A 17,543-nucleotide genomic window follows, 5' to 3' on the forward strand; every position below is an offset into this window, starting at 1 on the left:
TCTGATCTAAGCATATATTTTGCTATGAGATATTAGCTATTGATAGAGTATGATATCATCGTGATTAGCAAGATATTTTCTTCTCTCATCTTCTCATTCTTTTATAACTTCTATTTTGTGTATGTTTTATGATGCACTTGATATATTAATACTGAATACATGTATTACGAATAAATATACATAAGTCATACTCTATCCTTCTTATTTTATTCTTTTCCTTTATAACTGTAAGGGGAATGTGATCAAACAACTTGGAGATAAGTAAGTGATGAAGTCAGAATTTTTAACCCAGCTTGGTAAAGCTCCAGACTCAGCGTGATCCATGTGGCTCATGAAAAACTGTTCAATCATTTGTCATCAATACAGGGTTCTTAACCCATTAAGGGACAGAGGGAAGGTGGAATATAAATGATCTTTGGCGCATTTGACAATCCCTTGAAACTGTGTTTGAAATTCCGTGATCATGTTAAGATGCACTTTCTGCAAAGGGAGTCCATACATTCAATCAGATTCTCAAAGGGATCTTCATCACAGGGGGTAAGAAGTACTGCTATCGAGGTATCAGCAGCATTAATGACCTAGGATACTTTTCTGATAAGAAATAAATCTTTCCCTTAACTTTGCACACTTTATACATCCAATCATGTCTATCCTTAGAAAAACCATTTAGAACTTAATATTTCTCTAGATAATTCAAATGTATTCTAACTGCCCAAAGGAAGTTTTCATTTGTCTCTGGAGATGGGTTTTATGAGGATAATTTCATCCTGAAGGATTTTCTCAATGATACTCTGTTATATATTGTTGACCAGACAAGAAAGGATTTTACAAATGTTGTCATCAACATATCTCTGAGGCTTCAACACATCTTTGGGCAGGTGCATTTTAGGGATTGGAACAAGAATTCAGAGCCTAAAATTTTTTATTGTCATCAACTGTTCAAATATTTTAACTTTTCTTTGGCAGGCCATTGTACCGACTGCCCTGTTCCTCTGAATGATAATATGCTCTGTACCAGTGGGACGCTGTAGCTCATCTCCAAGCCCCTCAACCAAATGCCACGGTGGCAGAATATACCGTATCCCTTTCCCACACTGTTTTATTAGATTTTATGGCAGCATTTTGCTTTTAGACCACCTTTGGCTGTTACTGGACTTATCTCTTCCGTTGCCGTTCACTGCATTTTATGTGTGTGCGACCCTTTTCCAGCTTGACTTCCAACACATTACCCACCAGATTCTTGCTTCAAGTTCAGCACACAAAAGCGCAATCTGCTGTTGTTTTATTCCAGCCATTTTTTTCTGCGCTTAAAGTCGTTCTATGTAAATTCAAGGGAAGAGTAGAAAATAAACCAGGAACATATGAAAACAGAAATAACCATGAAAATTACCTTAGATGACTCTTTAAAGAAATTGAGATAATAATCTGCTTTGGGGGCCAAAAAAAAAAAAAAAAATCAGTCTCTCCACAGGTGGGGATAAAATACATTCCACAACAATATGACTTTATTTTAGTCTTCAATGGTGTTACCAGAAAGTGATGAATATATTAAAAAAAAAAACAAGAAGAATACGAAAGTTTGAGGAAAAGGGTTGCAAGCGTCTGCATTCTGCATGGGGCAAGGTTTAATGCCAGGCAGAAAGCTTCTATCTTTTATCTCCCCTTCAGATAAACTCAGCTGAACAGTCCCTGACTTCACTGAGTGCTGGGCGTAAAGGAAAAGCTCACATCTGGTCTGGAATTGTGCATATTCAATTGCTTATCTCACCAGAGACATTGTGATATCTGTTGGAATTTTACTATTTTGAAGACTATCTGGGGCCTTTTGGTCATGGACTTTTCTTAAATATGGAGGAAAGTAAGGGAATTGCTGATAAGGTCAAAGAACATCATAGCGTGCAACATGTTTTGTTTGTTTAATAGGACTTAGGGCATGGGGTGGTTATGTCTGCATCTTAAAGAGACTGACACCTCACACTTTACCTATATTTTATTGATCTACTTAAAAAATATATCTACCTATGGGAGCATTTGTCTTTATGTGATGCCTCAGTCTTATGGTGTGATTTATTTACTGACGTTAATGACTGTAACCACTGTTACCTGATATTCTGCAGGTCCCACGGCCCATATCAATGTTTATTCCCTAAGAACTTACGACCAGAATGCTGAGCTATTATTTCTAGTACTAGCATGATAAATACCAATTGAGAAAAAATAATTAAATAATGCAAGCATAATGAAATGATCTAGGTAGGTGACTATTCTTTTATACAAATGCTAGTCTCACTGGTCTTTCAGCTGTCACAGGCTATGTATCAAGGTCTTCTTTCAAATGGTTAACACTCTTAACTTCTGATAGGAGTCCCTTTAAAAAAGACATGCCAGGGGCGCCTGGGTGGCTCAGTTGGTTAAGCGTCTGCCTTCGGCTCAGGTCATGATCCCAGGGTCCTGGGATCAAGTCCCGCATCGAGCTCCCTGCTGAGCAGGGAGTCTGCTTCTCCCTCTCCCTCTGCGCCTTCCCGCTGGTCATGCACTGCTTGCTCTCTCTCTCTCTCTCTCTCTCAAATAAATAAGAAATCTTAAAAAAAAAAAAGACATACCAATCTCAGAGCCTCTGTTTCCATGCACAAAGGAAGCATAATATACTAGAACACATGGTTACATGGATTACCCATGGCCACCCACCAAGATTAGAATCTCGGTCTCCTCGCTCCCAGTCAGTACACCTTCTATTATACCACACTGTTTTCCCTTTTTAAAAGAGAGGGGGGAAAAAAAGTCTCTAAGTTCATGCTCTTCAGCTCAGTAACAGCCATCAACGCCCAAGTAAAGAAGTGGGCCCAGCGCTCTCCACCGCATGCTGTCAAATTTATTTTCATAGACTGTGGCTTTCAAACTGTTTTAACAACTACTCTCAGTACAAAATGTATTCTCCATCATGACCCGATATACACATACTTAGGTATATAGTGAATTATGCCAGTCAGGGTCCAACCAGGAAAACAGAGGAATTTAATTCAGGAAATTGTTTACACAGGCGAGGGAAGAGCTGAGAAGTCAGATTTGGAACTGAGAACACCAACAGTAAGAAGTCACACTCGCCCCGAAGCTGAGGGAGCCAAGGGATGAGGCAGAACCCACAGAGCCCAGAGACTGCCGTCTCCTAGAGAGACGGGAAACCATGATGGTTCTCTGAGCCACTGCAGAGGTAGAGCTGTTGCTGGAGATGCAGCTAGAAGCAGAAAGAGAGGAGGGGAAAAGCACCCTGTCCTCCCCATCCTTCCTGTCTCCCAGCTGTCCTGTCTCTTGCCGGTGCCTCCCAGGGGCTGACTGCAGCAGGCACGGACGCCTGGGAGATGCAGCCCACAAGACTCAGCCCCACTGGCCTCAGAGACCCAGCAGACGAGCGAAGAATGGATGTAGGGCCAACTGACACAGTCAGGACAGCAAAGTCTCCTCCAACCGCACGCACCCCTATGAACAGCAATGCTCTCTGAATGGAACGGTTTCTATTCTATTTCTTTTTGTCACTGCAGCTCACACCCCACTATGACTCAGAATGCACAGTGAGTTGAAAAACACTCCTTGAACCCATAGGGGATACACATTTCAGGAAACTTTTGCCTTCATCTAAATATTCTTTCAGGTCAGGTTATTACAACACGGGTCTCATGATCAAGACTTTATGGATTGTATCATATGAAACATAGTAAAATAAAAATTTCCACCAGGCTCCTATACTTGGACCATCTTTTTTTTTTTTCCTGGTGTGTGGACACCAAGTAAATAATGACGGATGACAACGAGACAAGTCAGTTCCAGGTTTAATTTTTCTACATAATCAGCAAATAGCCAGAGACAATAGAGATTTATCAAGTCCTTTTATTTTCTTTTTCTGTAGAGACTTCAGAGTATAGTAATAATAGTTATATTTTTATAATAGAATCATTCTTTATAAGTCATTTTTACAAAGATACTGGTAGTACACAAACCAGGGTTAGTATGCATGAGCATCCCCCCACAACTGTAGTAAGATATTAAATGTAAAATTTAACTAGTGTTTAAAGCCAACTAATAACATATAAATACATCTAAAACTGCAGATGCAACAGTTTTAGCTTTTTGGAAATCTAGTAAAATAGATACAGTATCCTAATTTGAATTAATAACAAGAAAACTGAAGTTCATGATTATATTTTCATGTGAATATCAGGTTGCATATTATGTTAATAGCAAAACCTATAAAATTTCCCACCTTGGTAAGAATTTAGACTGTGAAATTTGCTAGTAATGCTTCCAGGGCCTAAGGTTTTACTAGATTCATGATGGATTTGTTGGTCGCTAGTCATTATCAAGGGCATAGTATCTGGCCTCTGCTGATTTGTGTATTCAGGGTCTTTTTTGAAAACTGAGCAAAACTATCTAGTAACTCTCTGCATCAAAGACACTATCTATTAACATAAACACTGAAAGAGAAGGTCACTTAGGCATTTAATAACCTAAACACCTTGTTTTGTAGGACTGGATCACCAATGCATATAACTCAAATTAAATTTGTAATCAGCATTCTGCTAAATGATCACAATTCCTCCTCTCTTCTAAATACTATCCACCCTGCCCCCTCTCCAGGTTCTCACTTTATTGATGGATTCGTTACCAGGCTTTAAAAGCTTTGCTGTGTATGACATGGGATACAGTGCTGATCATGAACTAGGAAAGCTACTTGGAGCAGCCAGAGAACACCGAGTGACGTAAGCATCAAAATTTGTCCGTTTAGACAATTTACGTATTGAGGGAACGTGGAAAGTAGGTGTGAGGAAATCTCACCCAAGTCCTTTCGATATCAATTGTGAAAACCCCTAACCAATTGTGGCAAGGCTCAGCAACGCTAGCGGTGGTCTGGCCACCACTGAGGGGGAGTTTGCCATAACCTCCCTCCCACGAAAGCTCCATTCTTCAAATGAGGTTCAACGACTCTGGAGAAGTCATGTGACATTGACCTGTGAGCCATTTTCCCTTCACTTACAAAATGGAAGGATTTGTGCCGTCTTGTATTTTCTGCCCCGGTTTTCCATCTGTAGAATGGGGAGAAGATAATAACGGCACCCAACACAAAGCACCGTTAGGAGACTTATAAAATCCAGTAGAGGTGGTGTACACATCATGGCGCCAACACAGAGGAAAACACTCAGTAAATGACCTGATTTTATAAACTAAATTCTGTTAGCCTCTTTGTCCCAACAGGTCTCAACACTCCTCCTCCTTCTTGGGTAAATTATGTTCAGTCCCGTCTACGGATTTCCCTTCTTCCTCCTCTTCTGCACTTTCTCCAGCCAAGTCCAGGTTTCAGGTCTTGCTCAGTGCTTCCTGCTGTGAGCTCCCTCCAACCCTCAGCCGTGCCCCTGGCTCACAAAACTCGGTGTCAAGGGTTGATTGCTCTCCACACTTTGAGCCTCGTGTATCTCCAGCTCTCCCAAAGCCATGGCGTTTGGACGGTTTTCCTTTATCTTGTTCTGCCTAAAGCAGAGTTTGTCATTTTTCCTAAAATACATGTCCCCTTCGAGCACCTCTTCTTCTGTCCCTTTTTAAAATTATTTACATGCATTTTTCACATTGATAAACTATGACCCCAGAACCAAAAATTCGATTCGAGAAAAAAAAAAAATCCCCCATAATTCTTCAGCCCAATCCAGTCACCGTGACAATGCAGTTGTGGTTCTTCCTGTCCTTCCCACCGTGTAGGCATCTGGACTGTTGTAACCACAGTCTGCAATTCTAATTGTATCTTGCTTACAATTCTAATTATTCCATGAGGATTTTTCCATGTTGGAGAAGCTTTCATAATAGATTATGGTTTTCCTGTTATCTCTGTTTCCAGCAACTCTCTCCTTCAGTTCATTCTACACACCTGGCTAAGTTTCATCTTATTCATAGCACAGCTTTACGCAGCCTTGGTGTGCTCAGCACCCTGGGGGATTCCTTACTGTTCAAACAATGAAGCCCAGGCTCCTGAGTCAAGCTCAGAGGCCCTCTTCAAACAGCAGTCCATCCTTTCCAGCCCATCTCCTATTACAGAACTTCTCCTTAGGCCAAATCACCATCACTTATTATTCCAAACACAGAAATCATCATTGTCCAGGTGCCTTCCTTCAAACCCGTTCTGCCTACATATGACGCCCACTTGCTGGTTGACGCTTCCTTTAGCTCAGGTGCTACTCCCTCCCCCAGAAAGGCTTCCCCACATACTGTGGTTCCTCTCCTCTCTCTCTGGGCCACTTGTTGGGCAAACTTCTAGGACCCAATCTTCTACCTCTCTGTGTCCTCAGAGCTCAGCACAAAGGGCATGCTCAATAAATATTTATTAATGATGATGATGATACCCACTGTCAGCACAGCTGTTCCACTTTCTACGATAATGAGGAAAGCAGTGTGGGAGCATCAGGGAGAAAATTCACTATAGCCCTCCTTAAATGCTGCCAAAAGTCCGAAAAGATTTATATATATCCTACTTTCATAGCAAAGACACAATCAAAAATTAGGAAGGAAGGAAGGAAGGAAGGAAGGAAGGAAGGAAGGAAGGAAGGAAAGAAGGAAGGAAGGAAGGAAAGAGATAATCAAGGACTATTTTGCATTTTCAAATAATCTATTTCATTTGTGATAGGGCAGAGAGCAATGTGAAGCATTCTTAGATTGTAACATCTCTATTATAAAATGTCTTGAGACCCAGAAAGCTTTAACAGTGGATAGTAGAAGAATCCAAATTAGAGCCCTAGGCTTTCTAAATCCAGCCAATGCAAGTTAGTCACATCAGAAGCAGGATGGTATGGTGGTGAAAAGCTCGGGCTCTTAAGTCGTGCTGCCTCGCATACGGTTTTAATGCTACCAATTTTAACTACTAGTTGCATGATCATGGAGAATCTACCTAACTTTTCTGTGTCCCAGTTTCCCCATCTGTGAAAGAAGGACAACAGCAGTGGTATTCTAGAAAACGTTTAGCAAATGGCTCTCCCCCCAAAAAGCCCCGATTTGTAACATATGTCGATTTCCATGGTATAAATAAATACTCCCACAATGACTGATTTCAAGCTACCGACAGGCTCACAAAATTCCTGAAAATTTAGCAATGGACGCTTCCACGGTTCTGTCCTTACAGGGTTGATGCGAAGATTAAGTGAGTTCATATGCGTGAAGCGTTTAGAATGGGCGCTGGCACATCATATGCTTCGTTGGATAAATATTAGCTGTTTTTATTATACCATTTTAGTTTCCCTCCCTCTATGGAAATGGAGGATGGAAATAGCAAGTACTATTGAGAAAAGCAGTTGCCTTGATTTTAGTTCATTTCAACCTCTTCCTAACCACATGTTTTATGTTCACTATTGCCAAGCAACCCCCGTTGACTTACTTGAATTTCCTTTCCTTTTCCTTAATTCATCTTTTTCGGAAGCATTCTAAGAATCAGAGGACTGGCTAAACGCCACATACCAGGAAAGAAAAGGGGTTATAAAAAGTAAGGATAATCCCAACTGAAAATTTTTTCCTGAATAATCATTTTAAGAAAAGCCTAAGGACTCCCTCAAATGGCTAGACACGAAAGTTTATTCGGATACAATTACTTATTGCCCATTTTGCGGGGTGGGGGGGATATGAATTGTACTTCATCTAGCCTCTTTTCAAAATAATTTTATTCCTTGGTCTTCTTCCTGATACAAAATAAATAGGAATTTTTATTAAAAAGAATCCCAAAATATAGGACTCCGAACAGGACTTTCTGCTTTTTGGTTTCAGTGGGTGCTACCGTGATGGCCACTTTTAAAACACCTGCTTACAAATAGACTTTGCTGGCTGTTTCATCAGAACTAACACTCAGGCAATAAATATTTGCGACCTACAGAAAACAAGGTGGTTTTCTATCTTGAAACCAGAAGTTGATCAGCCAGCAATTCTGCTCATCAGCCGGAACCCCAGGCCTCGGCATTTTTCTCCAGAATGTCTTCCTCTTTCTTGATCAGCTGTCTTGTCACAAATTCTGAATTTTTCATTTGCTTGTTCCATTTGCAAAATGGTTTCTAATGGTACTTTTGCGAATTGTAGTCCCTTGTTGGTTATTTTCTCCAGGGTTCCTTTCCTCCCGTTGCTATCAATTTGGGACTTCTTTTCTACGTGCCATGCCTAACATCATCGCCAACTGTTAGGGAGCCTTTAGGAAGAGCCTCCTTTTGCTATTGGAGGAACATTGGAGACAGTGAAACATCCAGGCCACAATCCCATGTGAGTGCCTGCTTGCATTCTGCCTCTTTGGAGAAAATGAAAGCCTCTCTCAACCTTTGGCCTACCGTTTCTCCACCTCCCCCACAGCCTCCAGCCACCTGCCTTCTACTATCTGTCTCCAGGATCATGACTACTCACATCAGTGGAATCATACAATATTTTGTCTTTTTGCGAATGGCTTATTTCCCTTGACATAATGTCCTCAAGCTTTATCCATGTTGTGGCATTTAACAGGATTTCCTTCCTTTTCAAAGATGAGTAATATGCCCTGATATGCACCTACCACGTTTTGTTTGTCCATTCATCTGCCGAAGGGCACTTGAGTTGCTTCCGCTTTTCGGTTATTGCAAGTAATTCTGCTATGAACATGGACATGCAAAATCTGTTCCAGTCCCTGTTTTAAGTTCTTTGGGGCCTGTACTCAGAAGTGGAATTGCTTGGATCATACAGCAATTCTGTTCTTAATTTTTTGAGGAACAACCGTACTGTCTTCCCTGACAGGAGGTTTTCCTTTGTGTACCAGTTTACACTCCCTCCAACCGTGCACAAGGATTCCAGTTTCTCCACATCCTTGCCAACACTTGTTCTTTTCAGATTTTTTTGTTTTTAATTTTTTTAACAGTAGTCATCCTAATGGATAGGAAGTGGTATTGCTACAATAAGATACCACTTTAGACCGACTAGGATGGCTATAATACTGATTGCTTCAAAAAATGACAACTACAGTGGTGCCTTGGGTGGCCCATCTACTTTCAGCTTGGGTCATGATCTCAGGGTCGTGGGATCGAGCCCCGCATCAGGCTCCCTGCTCAGCGGGGAGTCTGCTTGTCCCTCTCCCTCTGCCTCTCACCCCCACTCATGCTCTCTCTCCCACTCTGCTCTCTCAAGTAAATAAAGATCTTTTAAAAAAATGACAACTACAGAAAACAACATGTATCAGTGAAGATGTTGAGAAATGACTGGAGCCTTCGCACACTGCTGGTGAGAATGTAAAATGGCACAGCTTCTGTGGAAGACAGTTCGGTGGTTGCTCAATCAGCTAACCATACAGTTATGTTACACAATTCCATTCTCAGGTATAGAGCAGAAGAACTGAAAGCAGGTATTCAAACAAAAGCATGTATGGAAGCTCATAGCACTATTCACAACGACCAAAAGGTGGAAGCAACCCAAATGTCTATCAGATGAACGACTATGCAAAATGTGATGTCTCTACACAATGGAGTTTATTCAGCCATGAAAATGAAGTACTGATACATATTATCACATGGAGAAACCCTGAGAGTATTATGTTAAGTGAAAGAAGCCAAACACAAAAGGCCACATATTTATGTTCCCTTGGTACAACATGTCCCAGTATGGAAAAGTCTAAAGAGGCAAAGAGCAGATTAATGGTTGGCAGGAGCTGGGTGGGGAGGGGTGGGGTGGGGAATGACTACTCAACAGGTAAGGGGTTTCCTTTTGGGGTGATGAAAATGTTCTGAAACCCAACAGTGATGATTGTACGACATCGTGAATGCGATAAATGCCACTGAGTTAGACACTTTAAAATGGTTAAAATTCTATGTTATGTAAATTTTACCCCAATTTAAAAAAACTTACTGATGAATGTATCGTTCACCGTCTATGTGTCAGGCATAGTGGATGTAGTGTTGATTAAGATATCGCTTCTCTCTCTGGACGCTGAGGTCTTTAAGGGACTGACTGGCAAGTAAAATAATACAGAATAAAGGTCTGCGCTCCAACGCATTCACAGGCTGCTGGAGGCCAGTCCCAGTGGGATGCTAATGGTAATCACGGTAGGGCTTTCCAAATGAAGTAAGAGTCTTAGAGGATTGACTGGTTGATGGATTAGAATGCTTTTGAGTATCCCTTTTGTGCCTGATACTGTGCTAGCCTAGGAATGCAATGACAGACAAAATCAGACGTCATCCCTATCTCATGAAGCTTGCTTTTGGGGCAAAGTCAGACACTGATTACAAGCACCTGCAGACTGAGGTAGGCACTATGAAGAAAAGGAACACTCTTCCATGAGAATGCAGAATAAAGAAACTTAGCCTAGACTAGCGATCAAGGAAGGCTTCCTTCTGACAGGAGTTCTTGAGCTGAGTCAATCTGTGAAATGGGTAGGAAAGGTGAACAAGCTCAGAGGGACCAGCATGTGCAAAAGCTGTGGCAGGAGGAGACCTGACATGGAAAGGCATTTGCAGGTGTGAAAGAAGGTCATGGTCGCTGGAACAAGCTGCATAAGGAGCCTGAGGCCGGAGACACAAGCAGGGCCTGAAAGGGCCCTTCTGTATTGGCCCTAGGAAAGATGCTGTTCTTTCCCTCCAACGTGATAGGAAAAGGATGAAGAGGGCTTGTGTGATGGTGACAACCATCCTGGCAGTTAAGAATGGACTGGAAGGGGGCAAGAGTAGATGCAGAGGGGAGACCAGTTAGGAAGCTACTGCAGTTGTTCAGGGAATAGATGATGGTGCTTGCGAGGTGGAAGGAGAGATGGACAGACATGGAGCCAGACCAATAAAGCAGAGGCGGAGTTAGGAAGGGAAGGAGAAGGCTGGCCCATGCTGACTGATGCCGGGCACCAAGGCGGGAGGCGTGAAAGCCTGAAGCCGAAGCTAGGGGAGGCTTACCAGCGTAGGTCACTATGGCAGCATCCATGAAAAGGCGTAGCTGCAGGAGCCATGGGAAGGTGTTGAGAAGTCTGCAGAGATCAGAATCACAGTGGCGCTCACTGGCGAGTCTGGACTTTGGCGGACATGGGAAACTGTGAAGCGTTAAAGGAGGGAAATGGGACCACCAGATGCCTGTTTTAACACGATCGTGACAGAGGTGCTAGAGAACGGATCTAGCGGGAATAAAGCGAAGATACTCAAGTATAAACAGGGAAACCGATCAGGAGGTTGGTACAACTGCTTAACATGAGAACTAACGCGTGGCTGGACTACACAGCATCATGAGGTTGGGGGATGGGATGGCTGTAAGAATGAATTGATAACCACAGTAGTCATGATTTGTTGAGCCCATGGCACATAAACAACCAGAACAATGTCACTCAGATGGCCTCACGGATCTTTGTCAGTTTAACAGATGAAAAGTCCCATTGGAGCAGAGTTTCTGACAATGTTTTGCTTTGAGAATTTGCCCCCATTCTGATGTGATAAGGTAACTCAGCTGAACTACAAGTTCTTTAAGGAGAGGGATCACATCTTACTTGCCATGTCATGTCCCACCCCTACTGCCATACTTGCCTCAAAGAAGGGGCTTAATCAATACTTGAATGAGTACCTGAATTAAAAAGTCTTATTTCTCAGTGTCCTTGCCCTATTACTAACATTAAGGGGAAAAATACACACACCTTAAATGATTCTAGGAGCCTGCTTCTCCCTCTAACCCTCCCACCTCTCATGTACTCTCTCTCTCTCTCTCATTCTCGTTCTCTCAAACAAATAAATAAATCTTTAAAAAAAATGATTCTAGAACTCTGAAGCCCCCACCAGTGAGCTTACTAACGTATCAGCTACCTTTTAAGACAAAATGATGCCCTTATTCTGCTCATGCTGCATAAGAATGAGGAGTATTGCTCCTTATCACTGAGGAGTATTGCTCTTGATTGGTGTTCCCTAGCATGGGGGAGTAGACTAGTATGGGATTTACTGGAGTCTGAAACAAACTCTCTCAGGCTCAAAATACCTGTGAACAGGCTCTCACACCAGCGTCCAAGTAATATGGATGCAAAAATTTCTTTGAACTTGTTCAAACTGTGTCACCTCCGTCTCAGGGATTCTGCAACAAATGGTCCTTCCAATGGACCTGGCTTGTCGGAAATGAATGCTATTTGTCAACTTGCTCTATCTTCAAGCACATGAGCAGACCCCCTTGGAAAATCTGGTTTTGAGACCCCTTACTCAGAAAACTTTAGTCTCAGAAAACTTTAGTTAAGACATAATTCCCAAAAGGCAAGGCTTTGAACATATTGGGGAGAGGGAGAAAGCAATTAGACTAGTAATTCAGAGCTTAGAACTTCCATTGGCAGTATTTAAAGCTTAATAAAGGCTTTAACAAAGAACAATTAGACAAAGTCTCAGAGAGAAATCAGAGAAAAAAAAGTTTATTTGATGTGTGAACACTAAATGGCCTCTAAATGTGTGTGTGTGTGTGTGTGTGTGTGTGTGTGTGTGTGAATGCACGTGTGGGTATATTTCTATATATTTCTTAGCAGGTTTGGTCTTCTGATTACGACACAAAACTGTGGAAGCAGGGTCACACAATTTCTTTTAGAATTAATTTGTGTAATTTAAGAGACAAATGCTAACCTCTTCGGAAGGCAAAATCTAGTAAAGCTCTAGCATCATCATTTCCATCCATGACCCAAGGCTACTTTCTTTTTTTTTTTTTTTAAGATTTATTTATTTTAGAGAGAGAGAGAGAGAGAACAGGGAGATGGGGAGAGGGAGAGAGAGAACCTCAAGCAGACTCCCCACTGAACACAGAGCCTCTTGATGGGCTGGATCCAAGGACCCTAAGATCATGACCTGAGCGGAAATCAAGGTTGGATGCTCACCTGACTGAGCCATCCAGGTGCCCCAACCCAAGGCTGTTTTCAAACTTGCTGTTCCTTCCTGATTTAGTAGATGGAGATGGGAGAAAAAGGTGTAGATAAATGGCAAGAGAGGAGTAAGAAGGAAAAACAAGGCTTGGGGAGTATTTGGGGTTGCGTGGAACATTATGGTGTTAGAATTCTCTGCTCTTCTGTGTCTTGCTCTGTGTCCTGAAGGCAGCTGAGTTCCTGAACTGGATTAGTACGCTCCCTTGTCTTCTGTCTTCCAACTGGTGCCAGGGAAAACTCTGAGCCGTGGGCAAGGACTCTAGGGGTGGGGGGTAGTGAGGTCAGGGTGCCTATTCCTCTGCTGAACTTCTGATCATCAGCAAACCTCCACCTTAGGCCACAGTTCTTCTAGGTGGGTGGGTGGGGGTGTGCATCTTCCATGGCGACTTTCTTGTGTTCTGGGATCTGCTCCTTCCCCTCACCCTCTCAGGCCCACAGGTACTCCATTCTCCACTATTGCCAGTCTGGGGCCGCTTCACCATACTCTGCTGATTTCCCTGAACCCTGCCCATACTTCTCTAAATGTCCCTTCATTAACCTGCCAGCAAGTTCCATTTGAATGCACCATCAGCTTCTTGCTAGGAACCCCGATGGATACAATTGTCTTCTAAGGCAAATACAGCACTGAAGCTCTGACAAGAGGATCTTGGAAAATCCCAAGGAGACAGGGTAACAATTTTTACTGACTTTTTCCTTTGGCCTCAGTAATGAAAAAGTGAAGGGTTGTTTAGAATGTAATCTGTGGTTAATTATTGATGGGATAATGTTCCCTTCTGTAGTACTCACTCTCCTCTGGTGAGCCCAACTCCCCCATTAACTTTAAACAAAATTATGAAACTACTTTATGAACTAAGTTTTAAGCATCTTAAGTTTGAAATGCCTGGGGGAGAGCCTAGTGCCAATGCTTTCTAAGTGTTCAAAGATGAAAATGTTGGCCACTGGAGACAGTGAATTCCACACTTCGGGAGGTGTTCAAGGAGAAGCTGGAAAAGCCGAGGACTGGTTCTTGAACTTGCTGATTTCAAGGTCATTTCCAATGTATACTTTTAGGACTCTTCGGTTGATGCTTTAACGGTTGATTATTGTTTTTATTATGAAAATGTTAACTATTAATTCGGATATTTTGATGTAATGATACATGGACACTATGCACATAGATTTTTCGGCTCAAAAATCTTAAAGAAAATTCGTCTTCAGCATGGCGTGGCAAAACCGCGATCACCGTTTCAATCTTAGCTCTTAGTGAAAAGCTGTGTGTTCGGTGGAAGCTACCTAACATCTCTGTACTCAGTTTTCGCTTAACTTTCTCATCGACAGATGGTGGGCATTCAGTGAAGTAGCGCCTAGGACAAATTTAGGTCCTCCGCCAATGTTAGTTTCTCTTCTTTTGCTTCAGCATCTCCATTAAACTGTTCCTCCTGCTACATCAATTTATGGTGCAAAGGTAAATAAGAATGTATTTAAGAATTCTTTTTTTGAATTGAAAACCACAAAGTAATGATCAACACAACCACTTCAGCATCTCACAACTTTGAGGGCACCGCGTGCCACACTTTGAAGACTACATCGTGTAAGAAAGTCCTCCCTGAAAGGGCTGATATTTTAAAATACTAGTAACAAATTCTATTCATACGGTGCTTTTCACCTTATAGCCATTTTGCTTGGAGCCTCAAAACAACCCTTAAGCCAGGCATTATTATTTCCATTTATAAAGGGAGGAATCCAAAAAGGGCAGGAAACCTCACTCATCCTCAAGGAGGTGGTCTTTTCACAGACTCATTCAGACATTTTACTCAGTTGGGGAAACAAGATTTTAAAAACCAAAATAATTTTAAAAATTAATAAAGGAAACAAGACACAGCGGCTGAGATGAGCCACAAGAGTTAAAACCAAATCATCTCTAAGTACAATTAAGGATTTCTAGAGCAAGAACGCCTCCTTGGGCGACCGGGGCGATCAGAGAAACATGCAGCCCAGGGGTTTAGAGCACAGGCTAAGGAAACTTGATGAATTCCTGGCTCTTTGGCAGGCAAGTTGTGTCACTTTGGACAAGCTGATAAGCATTTACGCCTGTTCTATGCCTCAGCTTCCTCATCTGCAAAATGGAGGTAATAACAGAACCTACCCATGGAGAGTATGTGAGGTTTAAATGAGATAATCTAGTTGAAGTGCTTGGCAGAACCCCTACTTTGGAGAAAATGTTTAATAAATAGAGCTGTTAGGATTATAAGACAGAGCAACAGAGTTCCGGTGGAGAGCTAATTTGCCTAGAGCCACAGAGCTGGTTAGTGACAAAGCAGAGATCGGAGCCTGGATCCTGTCCGGTGTCCTTTTGTTATAAATGAACCATAGCTTAATTAGGTTTTAAAACATGGGTGATAAGAATGTCAGCTAAAAGAGAGAATAAGAGCTAGCTATTCTGCTATCTGCAATATATCAATGTAGCTTTTCCAGGAAGCAGACACATCACAAGTATCTATGCAGAAAACATAAATAAATCAAGTTCCTTCAGAATGTTCTCGTCTTCCTCCTACACATGGGACTGCCTTACAGTGGTACCGCTTCTAACATGACTCATTTGTGATTTGAGTGACCAAATCCCCTTAGACAGGTATAAGAAGGCACCGGCTTACAAAACGCTTGATTCTTACTGTGCCTAATGCCATAGCGAGGCCCCTGTGTAGACAGTTCTGGCAGGACAGAAAAGGATGTGGAGATTAAAGAACTAAAGTAAAGCCTGCAATTATCTTTGAGACTAGCTTGTGCCTGGTTTTATATATACTCCTTAGCTATTTTGAGTCACCGGGGACTTATCACTCCCAGGCTCAATTCAGAAAGCATTCTTCTGGTCACGTGTTATAACCATGAGCTCAGAAGACCTACAACCAGTTACCATAACGTCCGTGGCTAATAAAGGCAGGCCCTATCGCAATGCATTAAAACTGAATGTTGGCCAATCAAGACTTAAATAAGAACTCAACCTGAAGCAAGATTGAGCTTACCACGACTCTTCAGCCTTTTCTCTGCTCAGATCACCTCTGCAAGATTACTTGCTGTTCTGTGCCTTTTAAAGGCATTTCATATCAACCCCAGTCAATTCCAGCAAGGACAAGTTGACCCAAAATCTTTAGTGGGTTCTGGAGGCACCATTTTCTTGACTTTTCTTGGAATAAAAGTAGAGCCTCCCTGGGTTTAGAAAGTGCCTTTCTGGTTAATGAGGACTGCACAGCTTTATTCCTAATTACAGTAGTCCCTTTTATGGTGTCGTGCTTCTAGAAGAGATTGGAAAGTTTGCATCCTTAAATGCCAAGCCAGCAAAACAGTTGTAGCATATATTAAAATCTGAGTAGCTATAACTCTATTTAAATCCTTAAGACTAGTGGAGTGAATGCCATGCGGACTATCTACAGACTCCCGGAGTCACCCAGGAGGACATTTCAGTCCAGGGTCTCAGCTGGGACTGAGCTGACAAAGCTGGAGTTTTGAGAACACGGATATGAGAGAGTCTGCTGGATGCCTTTCCCAGTGAGAAATCTATTCATCCTTCTTCTTTCTTAAAGAGTAAGGTGACATTTCTCTGCCTCTCTGTTGAACATGAGGAATTTAAAGCTAACCAGTTTAGAGGGCCTGGCTTCGATCGTATGTCTGGATTTTAGCCAATTTGTAGAAATTGGTGTAGAAATGGGTGTTCCTAGCAACAGCCGCTGTGCCGATTTTTAGGTCCATTTGGGGGAGGTTCTGCATGTTTAACCTGTATCCTTCTAGTTGGTTCCTCTTTGTTTCGATTTCACCCCTGTGACTTCACCCTTAAAACCAGGAGGAGTTTGGTAGTCATTTTTCTCTTTTAGAAAGTATGGTGGGTCGTACGTGTCACCTCATCAATGGTGACAGAAGACAGAAGGTAATGATGATTCCTTCTCCTGCCTTGGGTCACCTTCCTTGCGGATTCAGGCAAGACTTCCTTTTAGGAAGAGGTCAGCATGGTAGGACAGAATCGGCCTTGGTTCCCAGCATTGCCACACGGGTCACCTTTGCCTCTCAGCTTCCACAACTATAGAACAGGGTAACGGAGCCCCTCCCGCAGGTCTCTGAGAACCACGAGGTAACGCAGACAGAGCCTGGAGCATGGGGCACAAAGCAGTGCTTGCTATGTGTTACTGGCTGTGCCCTTTTCCTCCAAGATGATCAGATGAAACACTTAAGAACCCGCTTCAGGAAAACAAGATTGCAATAGAAACTTCAAGAATTAGGTTAACCAGGGAACACAATCTTCTTTGGTAAGGAAATGGGGGAAAATCAGAGAAATTTCTAAATCTGAGATTTCTTTCCTGTCACTAACCTTAGACCTTTTAGACAAGAGGCAGCAAGACCAGCCCGCATAAGGAATATATAATCAAGTACAAGATTAACATCTGCCGACTTACCACCAGGGGACAATATCAGACTATAATTACTGTTCAGATGCTCCTTATAAAATACTGGGCTGGGCGATATCAGATCCAAAAAGGGGTATGCGACAGTTTCTTCCAAGAGCATCCAAAGAGGGGACAGAGTTGTGTGGAAAGAATACTGGTCTTTGACTCCGAGTCTTGTCTCGTTAACTATGAGCCCAATGAACATCTCTGAACTCGAGTTTTGTTTATTTCTTATCTGTCAG

The sequence above is a fragment of the Eumetopias jubatus genome, unplaced genomic scaffold, assembly GCF_037043125.1.
Source record: "Eumetopias jubatus isolate StellerSeaLion01/CBP00866 unplaced genomic scaffold, mEumJub1_p1.0 scaffold_15, whole genome shotgun sequence".
In the NCBI taxonomy this organism is placed as follows: domain Eukaryota; kingdom Metazoa; phylum Chordata; class Mammalia; order Carnivora; family Otariidae; genus Eumetopias; species Eumetopias jubatus.